Source organism: Mesoplodon densirostris, chromosome 2, assembly GCF_025265405.1.
Source record: "Mesoplodon densirostris isolate mMesDen1 chromosome 2, mMesDen1 primary haplotype, whole genome shotgun sequence".
Lineage (NCBI taxonomy): Eukaryota > Metazoa > Chordata > Mammalia > Artiodactyla > Ziphiidae > Mesoplodon > Mesoplodon densirostris.
In genome coordinates, this window is record NC_082662.1 from 183,271,655 (window position 1) to 183,287,969 (window position 16,315).

Sequence of the window (16,315 nt, forward strand, 5' to 3'; positions counted from 1 at the left end):
CAAAATTTTTTTTATAAAAACGCACATTGGATTTGATTAAAGTAGAAATAATGGATGACCTTGACAAAAGCAGTTTCACTGGAGTTGTGCAATCTCCACAGACAGCAATAATTTGGAGAATAATTGGGGAGTGGGTTATAGCAATATGTCAGACCAGACTACTGTAACTGAAAACCTCACATGACAAAGATCTAGGAATACTACATAATTGTTACTTTTTAAAAACATATACAGCAGTTGCAGCATGAAAAAGAAAAATATCAGAAAAAAAAAGAAATAGTACTGAATACTGGAGAGGTGAATTCATGAGACACAAAGTGGAAGAGAGAGGAAAGGAACCATTTTAGTAACTAGAGGGCTGCCTTTTAATGTTATATGGAAACAAATCTGGCACTTTTCTTACAGACATGTTTATAGAGCCCTTCTTTATCTCCCCTAATTCCCTGTTCTCTTTTTATGTTTCACACTCAGGAGGAGCTTGGGTGAATTCTGAATATTTTTCAGAGCTCTGAGGTATCACCCTAGTTCACACGTTTATTACTTATGGCATCACCAGTGGTGATTGCCTCCTAACTAGCCTCTTATATCTTACTCCCTCTACCAAATGCTCATCATTATGCTCTTTCTAAACCAAATCTGCCAAGGTCCCACTTCTGCTTAAAACATTCAGTGGAACACCATCAAGTTTAGGTCAAAACAGTAACTTGCTGATGAGGCAGTTCCTACCCTACCCTGCCACGTTCAATTCCTTTAATTTCACTATAGCATCCTATTCAGGCACAGCAAATCATTTGCCAATATCAAAAATCACTGTATGTGACTGTTTCGGTCACTAAACCTGCTATAAGGTCTTCTTGCAATGTTTTTGTCAACCAGTCCATATGATAATCAATCTAATCTATTCATAATTCATGATTAAACTCAAATTTCCTTCTTCTAAAGTGTTTTCTGACTCTGCTTTCTCCCTCTTGCAGGAAGAAAGTCCTTCTCTATTCTTCTATAACTCCTTGAATCTCTTTCTCATAGGAACACTGATCACACTTTGTAATGTGAAATTACCCAAGTAGACTGTTAACTCCTTCAAGGTAGGCCATGTTGTTTGGGGCACAGCTTGGAGTAAATGCTCAATAAATGTTAAATGAATAACTAATAATCACTTAAAGAACCTGTTATCTTTTAAAGTCCTTTTCTAAAATTTTGATTTTTAAACATATTCAGCATTCATTCATTTACTACAGTTACATGTCAAACTGGTCTCTCAGTTAAAATTACTTTTCTGTGTTATTCATTTATTCTTGGGTCTATATTCGTTTCTCTCCTTAAATGTATTCTTCTTATAACATTTCAATTCAATTCTTGTAAATTATATCACTTTGAATCCTGTTATTTGAAGTTAGAGAAAACCCGTATTATAAAACTTTAAATATAAGGAAAGTCACTAATAACAAAATTGGAATTCTGACAAGGAACATGCACTAGTGTTGTTGTTGGTTATTCAAGAATGGTAAAAATGACCCTATCTTTATGGGGAGGCCTTATTAATATGAATTGGGTCACATGTCAATTCTGGTTGCCAGGGGCATACAATGCAGCAATTGGCTTAGGCATGGTTTCTGAACTAAGTGCTTAGGAGGGAGATTGGCTTTGAATCATGAGAAGCCAACCAAAGCCCTGATTGCTGGTAGTTCTAAGTTAATGCCCTTATTCTGAGCCAATGAGAGAGGTTGGGGGTGTTAAAGAGGCAACACAATGTTTACTTTACATATATGACTCTTCACTTATAACTACTTAAATATATATATGCATGTGTATTTGGATTTTTTGACACATACTTAAAATTCAAAGACTAATGTGTGTCTGGGTTGTTAAAAACAAGGCAGTTTCTAAACAGAATTGATGCTTATTTTCAGGTTATTCTCAAGTAACGGCGATGATTATTAAATACAGAAACAGAATTGAACTGTACCTGTTTTTATCACATGTATGTTATTTTAAAATTATTTTAATATCATATAAAACATACTTCTAAGAATATAAAACATATAATTTGAACAAGTATATTCTCCAGCTTAGTATGAATGTTTAACATAAGGAACCAACTTTGAGAAGAGAGTCGCTACAAAGCAAAGGCATGTGATTGCTTTGGAATGACTCCGATTCTTACAAAGTTTTGATTATGTATTTCATACAAAGGATTGCAAGTGAAACGCAGACTTAATATTTTTCTTTTGTTTCTGAATTTTTTCTCTCTCAATAAGATTCCTTCTCATACTTAATCTGAAGATGAAAGATTGTTAAGGATTCAAAAATCAAGCAGTATAAGACAAGGATGAGATCAATCAAATACATCAACTTGGAAGTATTTCCATTTGAGATATTTTAGTAATTTGTCTCTGCCAGGTAAGCTTGTTTGTTATGTTAGGAGCAAAGGTAGGTTATTATAAAATAGTTATTTTGCAGAAATAAACTTTTCCAATAAACCCCAAAGCACAAAAAAAATCAATCTCTGCTATACAAAATATTATAATATTTTATAGTGACTTATAATTTACAAAGCACATTCACAAAAAGAGTCTCATTTACTTCCTATAAAAGCCCAGTAAAAGAGAGATTATTATTCATATTTTTGGATGAGAAAACTGAGAATAAAGAGCTTAAATTACATGTGTGAGATAACAGTAATAGAAATCAGAGCTGGAGCTTGAATGTAGATTCTTGATTCTCCATCTAGGGCTCCTTCCTCTACTGTCAAATCCCTTCATGCCTTCAATTTAGAGGTTTGAAGAGGATTTATTATTCTATCACATACAGGATTACTAGTTAAATTTTGGGCAACGCTAATATAAATATGACGTTGGAGTTTTTAATGGCAATGCAGAGGATTAGAGAAAAAAGTATACATAAAGTAACAGAGGTATGAAGGAAATCAAATAAAGATTATTGCAGATGAATGCAGGGGGTACAGAGCAATTAAGCCAATAACTCCAACATGCTTAGTCATAAATTCTGAAACTAGAGAGCCCATGCTAGTTCACCAGAGAACAAAACAGTGATTCTACTTTTATACAGCTTCCCTGTAACTTGGCTTTCCACTAGCTGTGAGTTTTATGAAGGACAGGGATTTTCTGAGACTTTTACCAAGACAATGTGAAAATACTGTGATTTCAGACATAAAATGGTTAAAAGGGAACAAACTTTAGGCACCTATGCCCAGAGTAGAATGTTCACTCTTTCTATACCACTCTTTGTTATATGGGTCTTCCTAATGAGAAAGTTACCCTTTCTTCCAAATGGAGTAAAAGATAAATAAACTCCATAGATGTGGCATTAAGTAGAAATGTGATCCTGGCAGAATATATCATACCAAAGCAGTGAAGAGAGGTTTGAATATGAAAATAAAGATAGGAACTTTTTGAATAAAAAAGGAAGTAAAAGCAGGCATTTTGCTTCTCCTGGTTGTGAATAATTGACCACAGGATACCTAGGATGAAGATCAAGAGGCAGCTGAGTAAGTATCTACCAGGTTTGTATAAGAAGGAACACATCCAGGTCTAATGAGCAGGGTCATGACTTAAGCAAATATAACACAATTCCTCATCCAAATGCAGCTCCCTGGTCAATTCACATGTCCTAAGCTCCTTTAATGAAATAGAAGCTGGGCGCTCTTTAAGAAGAAATTTACAGTTACTTTACAAGTAGCCTCTGTGAATCTTCCTCCTAGCCTTCTTTAAATAGATCTCAGCTCATTTAAGATAACAAACTAGCAGAGTTATGTATCATATAATTTGTTGAGTATTGAGCAATGGTTATGATAACATTAATTCCTAGATCTCTAAAATATCACTGGAGCTAATGGTCAGGGTTAGGACTTACAGATGCCCCATGGCTGTAGCATTTTGATGTAAATCTACTCCATGTTAAGCTCAGGAGGAATCTGAATTTACCAGGTTACTCCCTGAGTTCCTGATTATATAGAAACAAATCTGTTTAGCTTGCTTTATGATCTTCACAATTACTTTCTAACTTGTGAGGTTGGTGTTCTAACTGAAGAGAGGACCAACTGACACTAATGACCTTTCTATCTAAATAACAAATCAAAAAACAAATTATCATGCTCCTGGAAGACTGCATTGATTGGTGCCACTACAGTATCAAACAATTTAGAAATACAGGGGTGTTCCATCCTTACTTTCATTTAACTTTCTTGATTGTATTTCTAGAAAACAGGTAGGTAGCTCTTAGGGGAAGGGAAAGGAATTTATTGTAAGTTTAATGAATTAGTGTCTCCAATTACATATGTTGTTCCGTATATGGTCCTCTTAATAGAGCAATTTAATGTAGGGATTTTTACGTACCATGCAGCACTGCGATCTGGAGAATTATTTCCTATTCCCATAAACAGATGTTTGCTTTTACCTGGCAAGAAGAGCAGTATACCTTCAGAGTCATAACTCTTGAACACATTGATTCATATTCAGACTGAAGAGTCTACGAAACACTATTTTTTTTAACCAACTACATTGATGATTTCATACTCATATGTTCTAAAGTTTAAGAAGTACAGGTATCCTAGCTTGACAATATACATATGTATGTAGAAGGTAAATTAATTTATCAGAAAATAAAAAGGTCATTCAGTTAATTTATCACTTGCAGTGATGTGAAAAATGCTAGGATAGTTCCTCCAAGGAAAAGAGCAAGTTATTGTCTCCTACACCTAAAAAAGTTTGGATCTCTAGACTCTGGAGAAAATATATATCATATTTGGGTTTGCACTTCAACTGAATGACCAGGTGAACTCACAAGTTCCCTGCTTTGAGTTGGAGCCCAAAGCAAGGGAAATCTTACTTGTTAATTCAGGCTAAGTATTTTATTTCCTTTGTCTCAACAGTTTCATCTCTTGATTTAAAGGCTCAGCATCATGTACCTCTCTTTCTCACACTTCTCACTGTTGCAGTTTTACACGTTTTCTTTTTATTAATTACTGTAGTCCAGACTGTGTCATGAGGATGGAGAATGTCTTTTTTTTTTCACTATAGTATCCCCTGAACATATCACAATGTTTTCTACAGAGACAGCATTCAATAAAAATTTGTTGAATAAATGACTTAATAAATGAAAAAAGTATATATATTTCTTCTTAATCTACTTTACTGGTGGGATATACATAGTTATTTCAAAATGTTAGTTTGTTCATTCTCAATGAATATCTTTGTTGTGGCTATAAAATCTAGAATTAGAGATCCCCTTTGCATTAATTTATGTAGCGAGACCTTACTTTCCTGCCAAAGTCAAGTCAATAGCAACTATGGTGGTGGTAAAAAACAATTAAAGAGGAGTAATTACAAAAAATGCTTAAATTCCAGAGGAAGTTCAACTCTAATAGCACCCCTCCTCCTATTGCATCAGGATGAAAGCAGCAATGATGGGATCAGAGGCAGCCAGACTACATGTTAGGGGAAAGAATACCAACAAACATCTCTTGTACAGAAATCCTCTCAGCTGGTCTCTACAGGCCTTTGGATGTAAGGACATCTCTTGGTTCCTTTTTCCATATGGGTTCTTCTTTCTTTCCCTGGAATCTCTCATACAGCCCAACAGATAAAAGAAAGCCCCAGATTTCCTTCCTCTGGGGAGAAAGCATTTCTCCTATTACCTTTGAAGACCATTTACATATCAGCTGGGGCTCAAAAGGTACAGAGAGGTAACTGGTATAGTTATTTTAGGCCTGTTTCCAGTTTAAGCAAACAGAAACATTGTGTTTAATTATGAATCAAACTAGACCACCAGGGAAGAGGACTGAGCAGAATTCAAAGGTCCCTGGTGAAAGTGGAGCACATTAATTTCTTGGCATGGCCCTTCAATGGGGAATTTTCAGTGGTTATAGGCAGTATGGATTTAGGAATGGATTAGGAATGTATGTATGGATTTAGGAATGCTCAGTCTTCAATATCTGTCATACATACTTCAGTGACACATGATACAGAAGGTTTACTGTCACACCTACAACTCAATGTGAAGGCATACTTTTTTTTTTCACATAACATTTACTGACAGCTGTTGAAAATTAAGAAAATAATAAACATGATTGCAGTAAGCCAAATGTATAAATAGCTCTTGGAAAACAATGCAACAATCCAGCAAGGAAAATTAAAAGAATGCAGCATTAACCCTATTTTTCTAGTTGAACCAAATTAGATCCACTTCAAGGTATGAGGTTAAAAATAGTTGGTTTGTTGTTGTTTTTTTGCTATCCTAATTACTTAATCATTCCTCTCAGATACAACCTAGATACTATTTACTTTTCAATGTCTCCAAGCTAATTAAACAAGTGCATTAAGGAATAAGAAGATCAAAGGGAGAGAAGACAGAGCATAAATAATGGAAATTTGAAAAATAATTTTAAAGAGAGAATGTCCTTTTATAAAATAAATTTATATTTTACTATATCTTGTTGCCTGTAGGGTTTTCTTTTAACAATAAATAAGAACATATAATTTTCATTGATTTAGCACCAACTACTTATTGTCTTTCCAACCCAATTATAGAAACACTATCCATTTATTTTAACTCATTTAAATATTTTAAAAATATTTTAATCCCAACAATCTGTTTTTAAAAAACATTTTCCTCTGCATTGCTTTTCTCTTTTCTTCTCCCTTAAGGTTTCCCACACCCCTATTTCCTTCTTCTCACTTATTAGCTTTACCCACCTCTCTTCCTACAGCCCCCAATTTCTCCCTGTGCCTGTCTCTGGGCACACGCATTTCATCTTCCACCTCCTTCCCTTTCCTCTCTCACTCTCATATTCTTACTCCTTCACAATTTGTTTATTCCCTTCTTAACTACTTTTTTCTTTAAGTTACATTTTCTTTTCTCTTTTTCAGGGGAGGAAGGGTATAAGCTATTTGGAGACAGAGAACCAAGAAGAAAACCTTTAACCTCTCCTCACCTGAAAATAATTGAAAATCTCCAAGAAATGACAGTATTTGAATTGTGTTCTACATTGAAGTTTATGTTAAGGTCAGAAATCTTGGCTGAAATCTTTCCTGCTTAAAGCAGGAGAATGGAAATGCCAACCTGTCACATGGCTTTGCTTTGAATGTAATCTCAACTTACCTGTTTTGGGGCTATTCAAATTGTCAAATATCAGTTTCTAATTAAACTGTTCCAAGTGTGATACATTTTTGATTGTGTAAAATCATCTCCATTTTCTGGCATTAAATGTTTAAAATATCTCCGCCCATAAGTGTCATTCCTTGCCTTTCTACAATACACAACATATTGAACTGTTACCCAGCAGGCACTTTCCCTAATGTGAAACCTAAATGGAAGTTGTCCTCATCATCTACAGTGTTGCATTTAAATACAGAAGCCTTTCCAGGCAGCTGCTGAGAGAATATAAATTTGAAAAAAAATATATCTTAGGTCAACTGCATTTCAATGCTATAATTACTGCTTCTATCCACAAGTGATAGAAAAATTTCACATAAGTGTAATAGCGTTAATGATGCCAACTTCTGTCATGTAGTGAAGGTTTAAACACCATTAAAGCATAGTACACACATACTGTTTTATGATACTCATAGCTCTCTAGGGAAAATAAAAATGAACACAAACCACTAGCTTTGTTCTGACTTTACAAATGACATACTCTAAGAAATATATTCCTCTAAGAATATAATCAGCTTTTACATTTATATATATGTAGTACATCTCATTAGTGCCTTCTCTTTTTAGCAAAGTTAGGCTCCTACAGAAAAAAAGAAAAGCTGTTAGATGTTTACTGAATTACAGAGAAACCTACAGGACATAAGTGTAGACAAAGCTTCAATGCTTCAGCTCCTGAAATGGTTCCAGCATTTTTGAGGCAAATTAGCTCTCTTAGATAGGCCGGTTAGAATCAGAATAGTCTCTAAACCTTTCTTCAGGGATACAGTTCTTAGTAGGATAGAGGTCTGGGAAATTTTTACACGGTGCATTTAAGTAAAGGAATAAGTTAACATCAAACAGTTGAGCTCAGATTACCATGTGTTCTAGGCATAGGGAATTACAGTGAATAAAGCAATGAATAAAACAACATAGTTAACATTAAACAAAAATAAAATTAAATACAAATTAAAAACTAAAGTATAGCATGACAAATGGTGATAAATGCCATGGAGAAAGAAAAAAAAAAACAGGTGAGTAGAACAGGGAATATGGTGGTGAAGAGCTGTAATTCTAAATTTGGTCATCATGTAGGACTTCAGGGTAAGTGTGATACTTGAGCTAAGACCCAGTAGTGGAGGTAAGGAATTAAGCCATGAAGAAAAAGGGGTGGAGAAGGCTTAAGTCTAGTCAATATCAAGAGCAAAAGCTCTCAGGTAGGGGTGAGCTTGGAGAGTTTAAGAAATAAAAAGGAGAACGTTATTAACTGGAATGACGTGAAGAGCAGTAGTAAGGGAGGCTCACAGGTGATAGGGGACGGTATCTTTTGAAACATGCACAGATACAGCTCAAGCAGATAAAACTGTTAAGTAGATTTGTTGTAAAGTTGCAAACAGCATAGAGAATAATATATTTGCTTATTCAGGACCGCTTTAAATTCACTCATCAGCATTAGTCATTGTGCCTCTGAAAGTGTCTTGGTCTCTCTTGCTTATTATATATCTTTCTACAAAATGACTAATTAGATTTCCAAGCATACAGTGCAAATAATATAAAATTCCTAATATATACCCTGCTTCCTATCCACATTTACAGTTACACACTTGAAATTATCACATACATGCCCTGACAGCACAAAAGCGCTCAATACAACCCACAGTAAGTTCATGACCTTCCTTCCTAACTTATTCTTTTAGTAAATAAAATGGACATCGATACAGAAAATCCTGTTTATACAGTTCAACATCCATTCTCCTATCCTCTTTAATATCAGAGCCAGATTTTAGCAAAGCTCCTGCTTGCTGTTACAAAAGTATACATTTCCCTAGCCTCTTTTTCAGCTAGTTTGGCAATGTGACTACATTTTGGTGAATTAGACGTGACCAGCACTGTTGTTTGGGTCCGATTCTTTAAGGAGAACCAACGCAGCAGTCTGCATCCCTGCTGTTACTTCATCTTCCTGCAGTGGGGAATAAATGAAGTTCTTGAATGACAGGCTTAAACTATGTGACAGAAACGTGAAGATGGAAAGCTCAGTACTAGTATGTGAAATAAAAAGATGAAAGTCTAGTTCATTGATATTATTGTAGAACTGTGATACCGTTTTGGACTGCCTACCTCCTAATTTCTTCTACGTGAGTTTAAAAAATACCTTTGTTCCATCAGGAAATTTTTATTTTGAATTTTTATGTTCCAGTGAGCTGAACATAATTAAGAGCTACAACCATGCTTTTATTGGTCCATATTTAGAATCACCTTTCACTCTGCTTTAATTCATCCTATCTAGTACTAGTAGTTAGCTGTAACATTCTATTTAGTTACCTTTGGATACCTAAACCATCTCTTCTCTAAGTAACTGCCTTTCTCTCATTACTTATGATACAGAGGACTGAAGGCATTTTCTTAAGGCTGTCTACAGTCAGTTGGAAAAATAGTTACCCCTACATACAGATCTATTCTTTCCCCTTTCCTGTTCAAGTTAGTCTGGTCATTTAATTTTATTAGCATAACTTTCAAAGCTATTCTAAGACAGTTATAACTTGTGTTTCCAAAAACAACACACATGGCAGTATCATTTTCCATTTGTCTCCCACCCCCACTTATGAATCAATCATAGAGATACTTTCCATATCTGAAGCTGTCAGACACACAGCTATATCTACACTTGTCAATGCCTGAGTTGCCTTTTTTTTTAATCAAAATATCAGCAAGACGGGATAACAGAAATTCACATGCGTGTAAAATAAAGCACAAGCAATTTGAAATCTTGGGTTAAGGACTTCTCAGCAGCTTAGAATTTGGAAATTGTCTCACTCTTTCTGAATATCTTTTTTTTTTTCTTTGCGGTATGTGGGCCTCTCACTGTTGTGACCTCTCCCGTTGCGGAGCACAGGCTCCGGGACGCACAGGCTCAGTGGCCATGGCTCACAGGCCCAGCCGCTCCGCAGCATGTGGGATCTTCCTGGACCGGGGCATGAACCCGTGTCCCCTGCATCGGCAGGCAGCCTCTCAACCACTGCACCACCAGGGAAGCCCTCTGAATATCAATTTTATAATCAGTAAATTGTCAATAAATAATGTCTTGCTGGTATTGGTTAAAAACTAAGTTCAAAATATTAGCCTAGGGTTGAATCCTTGATGGAGCAAGAGGGAGAGGATTTATCCCTCCGCTGTAAAGATGTATAAGTGTATATAATATATATGGACAACACATATGTAATCATTGTTTTTACATATTGGCCAATAGGGAATTATCTGCTGTGAAGGGAAATTGTCTGCTTAGAAGCGAGAAAAATATCACTGACACTTTCTGCTTCCAGACACATTCCAGACAACAGGGCAGGTAAAGAATGCCAGGGAGTTCATCACCGTCTTTTTCAGTTGAGACAGGTTCTAAGATCAGGAAGGAGGCTGGAAATTTCCAGGCCTGCAAAAAGGCAGGAGGATATAAATAGTAAAAGAGGCCCAGAAATCAACATAGTGGACTGCTCATATATTGGCTGAATACTAAAACATAAATATGTGACATGAAATTCCACAACGTCAAGCACAGAGGTAAAAGGGAGCTGGAAGCTTTATATAGTTCACACAGCTTTACAAAAGACTGGGAGGCATTTAAGATCCTACCAGCCATACTGTCACTCTTCTTTGATCACTTAAGGCATGTAGTAGAAAAGTCAAAAGGGAAGACTTTAGTTGTAAGGTTAAATAATTGCCAGAGTAAAAGCTAGTCTAGACCTACACAGACAAAGCTGATGAACCAGATTTAAAAGAATCAAAGCGAACCATATGTAATTTAACAAATATGGTTGGAAGAATTGTGTATACTTACAGAAAGGAAGAAACTTCAAACTTCCTCTTGCACCACACATACAAAATGTAACTTGAGATCAATTTGAGATTGATTTTAAATCTAACTATATATAAGCATTAAAACTATGAAAATACAGAAGTAAAAATAATAAAATACAGGAGAAAATTTCTACAATATTGGAGTAGGCAAAGATTTCTTAGTACAAAATAAACAGGAAACTTAAAAACAAAAAAATTATATCCTCAACAAAGTACTAGCAAACAGACTCCTACAATACATTAAAAGGATCATACACCATGATCAAGTGGGATTTATCTCAGGGATGCAAGGATTTTTCAAAATACGCAAATCAATAAGTGTGATACACCACATAAACAAATGGAAGAATAAAAACCATATGATCTCAACAGATGCAGAAGAAAACTGTTGATAAAATTCTACATCCATTTATGATTAAAAATTCTCCAGAAAGTGGGCACAGAGGGAAGATACCTCAACATAATAGAAGCAACATATGACAAACCGACAGCTAACATCATACTCAATGGTGAAAAGATGAAAGCATTTCCTCTAAGATCAGGAACAAGACACGTATATCCATTCTCATCAATTTTATTTAAATATAGTTTTGGAAGTACTAGCCACAGAAATCAGAGAAGGAAAGCAAAATAAAAGGGATCCAAATTGGAAAAGAAAAAGTAAAACTGTCACTGTTTGCAGATGACATGATACTATACATAGAAAATCCTAAAGATGCTACCAGAAAACTACTAGAGCTCATCAATGAATTCGGTAAAGCTGCAGAATACAAAATTAATATACAGAAATCTGTTGCATTTCTATACACTGACATGAAAGGCCAGAAAAAGAAATTAAGAAACAATCTCATTTACCACTGCAACAGAAAGAATAAAATACCTAGGAATAAACCTCCTAAGGAGGCAAAAGACCTGTACTCCAAAAACTATAAGACACTGATGAAAGAAACTGAAGATGACACAAACAGATGAAAAGATATACTTTGTTCTTGGAAGAATCAATATTGTCAAAATGACTATGCTACCAAAATAAACAAATGGGACCTAATTAAACTTAAAAGCTTTTGCACAGCAAAGAAAAAAATAAATGAAACAAAAAGAACCTACACAATAGAAGAAAATATTTCCAAAAATGCAACCAACAAGGGATTAACCTCCAAAATATAAAATCAGCTCATACAGCTCAATATCAAAAAAAACAAACAACCCAATCAAAAAATGGGCAGGAGATCTAAATAGGCATTTCACCAAAGAAGATATACTGATGGCCAACAAACACATGAAAGAATGATCAACATCACTAATTATTAGAGAAATGCAAATCAACACTACAATGAGGTATCACCTCACACCAGTCAGAATGGCCATCATCAAAAATCTACAAACAATACATGCTGGAGAGGGTGTGGAGAAAAGGGAACACTCTTGCACTGCTGGTGGGAATGTGAATTGGTACAGCCACTATGGAGAACAGTATGGAGGTTCCTTAAAAAACTAAAAATAGAACTACCATATGACCCAGCGATCCCACTACTGAGCATATACCCTGAGAAAACTGTAATTCAAAAAGAGTCATGTACCACAATGTTCATTGCAGCTCTATTTACAATAGTCAGGACATGGAAGCAACCTAAGTGTCCATCGACAGATGAATGGATAAAGAAGATGTGGCACATATATACAATGGAATATTACTCAGCCATAAAAGAAATGAAATTGAGTTATTTGTAGTGAGGTGGATAGACCTAGAGTCTGTCATACAGAGTGAAGTAAGTGAGAAAGAGAAAAACAAATACTGTATGCTAACACATATATATGGAATCTAAAAAAAAAAAAAGTTTCTGATGAACCTAGGGGCAGGACAGGAATAAAGACGCAGACATAGAGAATGGACTTGAGGACATGGGGAGGGGGAAGGGTAAGCTGGGATGAAGTGAGAGAGTAGCATTGACATATACACTACCAAATGTAAAATAGATAGCTAGTGGGAAGCAGTCACATCACACAGGGAGATCAGCTCGGTGCTTTGTGATCACCTAGAGGGGTGGGATAGGGAAGGTGGGAGGGAGACACAAGAGGGAGGGGATATGGGGATATATGTATACATATAGCTGATTCACTTTGTTATACAGCAGAAACTAACACAACATTGTAAAACAATTATACTCTAATAAAGATGTTAAAAAAATATATCAGTATGCTGAAGACTATCATGGTGACTATCTCTCTAGGTATAGATAAGACATCAATTGCAATAATATAAAACTACCACTATTTTAGGAAAAAACTGTTTGTTTGCTTTTTTTTTTTTGCGGTACGCGGGGCCTCTCACTGTTGTGGCCTCTCCCGCTGCGGAGCACAGGCTCTGGATGCGCAGGCTCAGCGGCCATGGCTCACAGGCCCAGCCACTCCGCGACATGTGGGATCTTCCCGGATTGGGGCATGAACCTGTGTCCCCTGCATCGGCAGGCGGACTCCCAACCACTGCGCCACCAGGGGAGCCCTGTATGTGTTTTTTTAATGAAGATATTTACATTCCAAATAGTTGGACCTTTACATGGAAATCAGAATATGGTGGCTACATGACTTATTGGAATAAACTGGCTACTAGACCACAATGAAGAAAAAAGTTAAAAAGAACACATATCCTGCTGCATTTATTTCTATTGTACCACTAATATATTTTCCTAGACTTAGCATTCTTTAGATTTTATTTATCTATTTTTTCTATAGAGAGTCTATCCAAGTGAAATGAAAGGCTCTGAGTACAGTTTATGCCGTGCACAAAATATCTGTGCTTATTGCCATTATGTAGCTGATGAACCATAAAACATGATGCTTTTGAAAGGCCAAATATAAAACAGAGTTGTTAAAATGTATCACATCATTTTATAGATTAGGACAGTGCTAAAATGATATGATATTTCAAAGAGGCCACGATAATTAAGCAAAATGACCCCACCAAGCATTTGTTAGGTTTAAAAATGCAGCTGCTCATAATTTAAATCACACATTTGACATTTTACACAAAACCCAGGGAAAACCCTCATTTTTACGGGAAGAAGAAAACATAACTAACCTGCACCTTCCTTTCTTGCTTCAAGGAAATCTGGTGAAGGAGAAGCAGTACAGTCCTGGAAGTTCAACAAACCCAGCTTTAAATTCCTGACTGCCCAGAACTGACCAGCTATGAAACTTTGAAGGTTAATAACTTCTTTGAGCAAGAGTTGATATATCAGTCCCAAGAGGGTTGATATGAGGATTTATGATATGAGACAGGCATATGATAAATATTTTCTCCAACACCCCCAATATGAAATACAGGAATTGGAATATTTTAGCAGATGCAATTGAGGGTGGTAGCATGCCATGCCACATGTGAAAGTGTTGCGGTATTTTTTCTTCCCAGAAAAAAGTATGCCAATTTAGGAATTCTCAGATGTTAATTTTTAGGCATATAAAAGTAAAACTGAATGCATTCAGATCCTTGTCATTAATTAATGAAGTGACAGAAGATATCTGAAATAAAACAATAGCTGTTATTAATTAATAAAATTATACTCTCACTACATTTGAAAAACTTCTCCAATAATTCCACTTGCATATTTCATAATTTACAAATCAATTGCATATATTGTGTTATTGCTTTTGATATATCATATTATCCCTGCTTGCCTTTTTCTATTCTCCAGATCTTATCTTCATTCTGAGAGATACGGAGCTAACTGCACATGGATGATAGATTCAGTATCTTTCTCCCATGTCCATAGTCACTGTGTTAGTTTCTTAGAGCTGCTGTAACAAATTACCACAAAATTGATGGCTTAAAACAACAGAATTTGTCTCTCGCACTTCTGTATGCCAGAAGTCCAAAAATCAAGGCGTGTCGGGGATATACTCACTCTTCAGTCTCTAAAGGAGATTCCCTCCTTGCCTGTTCCAGCTTCTGGTGGTTCAAACATTCCTTGGCTTGTGGTTGCATAACTCCAATCTCTGCCTCTGTCTCCATAGGATCTTATCTTCTCTTGCATCTCTTATAAGGATACCTGTCACTGGATTTAGAGCCCATCTGGATAAACCAGGATGATTTCATTCTGAAATCCTTAATTACATCTGCAAAGAGCCTTTTCCATATAATGTCACATTCACAGGTTCCTGGGGTCAGGATATGGATTTATTTTTGGAGGGGGCCTCCATTCTATGCACAACTGTCAGCTTTTCAGTTTTCTCATTCAGCTGCAGCCTTCCTTATTTGCAGTTTTTCAGTAGTTTATTCTAGTCTTCCTCATAGGAATACCAGTCACTTTTTCTCTATATTCCTACAAAACTGTACGACCCTCCCTTGATACATTTTCATTCCTCGAAATATAAAACCCTATAACTCATCACATAAACTCTTTTTTTTTATAAATGTCCCTACCATCATGATGTTGCAAATACTTAGTAAATCCCTTACCTTGAAACAGTTCAACCACTACTCCTCTGATCTGCACATGGGATTCTCAGAGCTGCTGACTTAGTGCACGTGTTCATACACACACACACACACACACACACACACACACACACAACTGCATTCTTAAAAATTCATGATATGAAATGAAGTTGGGCTACAAGTACTCATTTTCAATCTATTCATATTTTTCTAGTTAGATCTCTTAATCTATATAGATTATTTTTAACCTACTTCCTTTTTTTCAAGTATCTTATTCTAAGTTTTCCTCATTCCCTTTCATCAGGTACCTATCCAAAACAAACACCCTCAGCTTTCTTTAATAAACTCTGTTATCCTGACCCTATCTCTGTTCACCACTTACAACAGAAAAGGCATTCTTCACCTCTTACCACAAACTGTGCTTTCCATCCCATGGTGTACCTGGGCTCCCTAAGACCACCCCAAGTTTCAGTGGTTCACTAGATGGGCTCACAAGACTCAGCATACAGTTGTACTCAGATCATGATTTATTACAGAGGAAAGGATACAAAGCAAAATCAGCAAAAGGAAAAGGTGAATGAGTCAACGTTCAGAGGAAACCAGGCACAAGCTTCCAGGAGTCCTCTTTCAGTGGAGTTACACAATGTACCCAAATTCCTCTAGCGAAAAATGAGGACATGTAAAATGTTATCTAACAGGGAAGCTTGTTAGGGTCTCAGTACCAAGGGGTTTTATTGGGGGCTGGTCACTCAGGCAGGCCCACTGTGCCTAGCACATACCAAAATCCCAGACTCCCAGAAGAAAGGCAGATGCTCAGCACAAAACGTATTTTTTGCACAGAGAATTTAGGCACTGCAAGCCCCTCTTATCAGTACTGGG